The sequence below is a fragment of the Drosophila gunungcola genome, unplaced genomic scaffold (genome assembly GCF_025200985.1).
Source record: "Drosophila gunungcola strain Sukarami unplaced genomic scaffold, Dgunungcola_SK_2 000058F, whole genome shotgun sequence".
NCBI classification, from domain to species: Eukaryota; Metazoa; Arthropoda; class Insecta; order Diptera; family Drosophilidae; genus Drosophila; species Drosophila gunungcola.
Genome location: NW_026453221.1, coordinates 204,250 through 206,792, shown reverse-complemented (window position 1 = coordinate 206,792; position 2,543 = coordinate 204,250). Strand labels below are relative to the sequence as shown.

Genomic DNA, 2,543 nt, shown 5'->3' with positions numbered 1-2,543 from the left:
GTCAATATACAGCGGTACGCATGTGATAAATTCCGAATGCCGTGATCATGTCTTGGAATATTTTTGACACGAACTGAGTGAATCACCTCAGGTACGCCAAATTTGTAAAACACCTCGTGCACCAGGAATTCGACCACTTTCAAAACATTCGCCTCCTTCATCGCTTTTAAAAAAGTAAATTTCGTAAAGTGATTTACCCTTTTTTGACCTGGGGTACTTTCCAAGAAAATCTATATAGATCTTCTGAAACGGCCGTTCCGTGACTACTTCTTAACCAATTCCAACTTGACAACGATAATTTGGTGGTTTTGATTTCTTGAATTTGGTGTAATTCCGGACTTACTCCCGCACTTGTGTCGTCATAGCCGGCCAGTAGAAATGACGTTTTAGACGATGAAGTGTCTTCTTCATCCCCCCGTGTGCAGCTTTGTGATCCTCGTGTGCGTTCGCTATTAGTGTAGATGTTATTCCTGCAGGGATCCACAGCTTCCAACTTGAGCCTTCTACTTGGTCGTCAAGTTGTTCTAATGCCGTTCTTTTTTAGATTAATCCTCCATCTACGCGTAAATCAGGCAATGTTGCTGTATTTCGAATAATTTCTTCTCTTAATTCTTGGTATTCCGCGGACTCGAATTCTGTCGTCTGGAATCCAATGGCATCTGATAAATCCAAACTTAGTTCCGCTATGCAGTGTGACAGGGTGTCAGCAACCACGTTCTCAGTTCCTTTGCGATGCTCAATTTTGAAGTTAAAACTCTGAAGCCTTAAAGACCACCTTGCCAAACATCCGTTTAGATCCTTGAGGGACATTAACCATTTAAGGCCACGTAAGGCCTAAACTTTTCAACTGCTAATACCGCTCCCAGACATTCTTTCTCAGTGACGGAATACAAAATCTGATGTTTATTCAGCTTGGAAGAGAAGAAAGCTACGGGACGCTCTGAATTTTAAAATCTGCATGGACTAATACTGGGGCTGTAGTTAGCGCCATCTTTAAGTGCTTTATGGCCTCGACAGCCTCCGGAGTCAAGGAAAACTTGCCTCTTGGATGTTTCTTGAGGGCGTCGGTTAGCGCACGACCGTTGTTATATTGCTCCACGGACTGTCACTAACCTCTATAACCCATAGCTCTAGCAGTTTGTCTACTTCTTTCCAGACCACTTCCTGCATCGCTGGTGATAGCGGATAACGACGATCCTTAAACGGTACTGCGACCTCCACCTACTGGATATGGTGCTGTTCTGCTGCAGTAGTTCCTAGCCCGGCTTCTTCGTAAGTCAAAAATTCCTTCTTCACGTTTTCCAACTCATCAGCTTCATTCTTTTTCAGGTCCCAAGCTTCTACCTCCGTTCCTTGTCTTCTATCTTCCGCATAGTGGCTGATCTGGGACATCTTGACTTCAGCTACTTGGGCGTGACTGGATTCGCTGTTTTCGTCGCCTAGAACTGCTGGAGACAACTCAAAAGATCTCCAGAAATCGATCCCCAAGTACATCGATCCAGGTACGGGCATATGTAGAAAAGAATGTCTTTTACAATCTTCCTTGCGCGTTTGTCGCCTCTTCTTAAAGCGGGAACGGGTCTTTAGAAGCCTACGGCTGACTCCCCTCATAATCCTGTTTCGTACTTCAATATATCTTTTCATTCTTTCTTCGGCTGGTAGAAATCTTAATTTATTAATCCCTAATCTATTTTTTTTATTAATAGGATGTTGATATTTTTCTTCCTCCTTCTCATCTACTTCCAAGCAGGTTTCTGGCCCAAGCGTTGCTCGCCTGCTTACGTCACGCTTGGTCGTCCGTTTCCCGAACAATTCGGACATGTCGGTGTAAAGTGTTTCGGTTTTCCACAGCGGTAGCACAAGATTCTGCGTTCCTTGGCCACACAATCGCGGAATCCGTGATCGAACTGGCCGCAGTTCCAACAACACATCCTCGGCTTGGTCAACAGGTGAGCCTCCTCTATAATCACCGTTTCTTCCTTGTCCTGCGATTCCGGTTCCGGTATGATTTCTTCGACTCTCTTTCCAGAGGACGAAAACTTCTGCGACGGGCGGTATGCTGGCCTGGGCTCTCGTCTGACAAAAGTGTCTTCCACCTCCAAGCATTCGTCGCGAAGCTGCTCCACGCTTCCTACCCTGACTGCGTAAACATATCGAGAGATGTCCTCAGCGAGTTCTTTCTTAATCACCCGCATCATTTCGGACTCCGACATGGGTTGGGTAAGTCTGGTAGATAATCGCCGCATGGTTCCGAAATAATCCTCGACTGATTCCCCAGGTTTTTGTCGCCGTTCATGGAGAGCGCGTAGCCGCTCAAACTCACCACCGACGCCTCGAAATCTGGCCAAAATTTCGTCCTTCAGATCTTCCCAGACCTCGGCCGCTTTACCCCTGACCAGGCGATGAAAACTGTCGAGGACCTCATCCCAGGCACACCGACTTTGCCTTCGAAGAAACTCGACCCGAAAAACAAAATCTTCCACCATCATTTTGTTTGGGTCTCCATCGAAGTATATATCCCACTTTTCAACTCGACCCCACCT

The 2,543-nt window shown here is 46.1% G+C and overlaps 1 long non-coding RNA gene across 1 annotated transcript; it reads left to right on the top strand.

Annotated features, from left to right (window-relative positions):
* Positions 1–1,492, top strand: LOC128264147 (uncharacterized). Its single transcript, XR_008268658.1, has 3 exons — positions 1–91; positions 1,157–1,272; positions 1,330–1,492. It is a non-coding gene; the product is annotated as an uncharacterized LOC128264147 (long non-coding RNA).
* Positions 1,493–2,543: the final 1,051 nt, after the last annotated feature.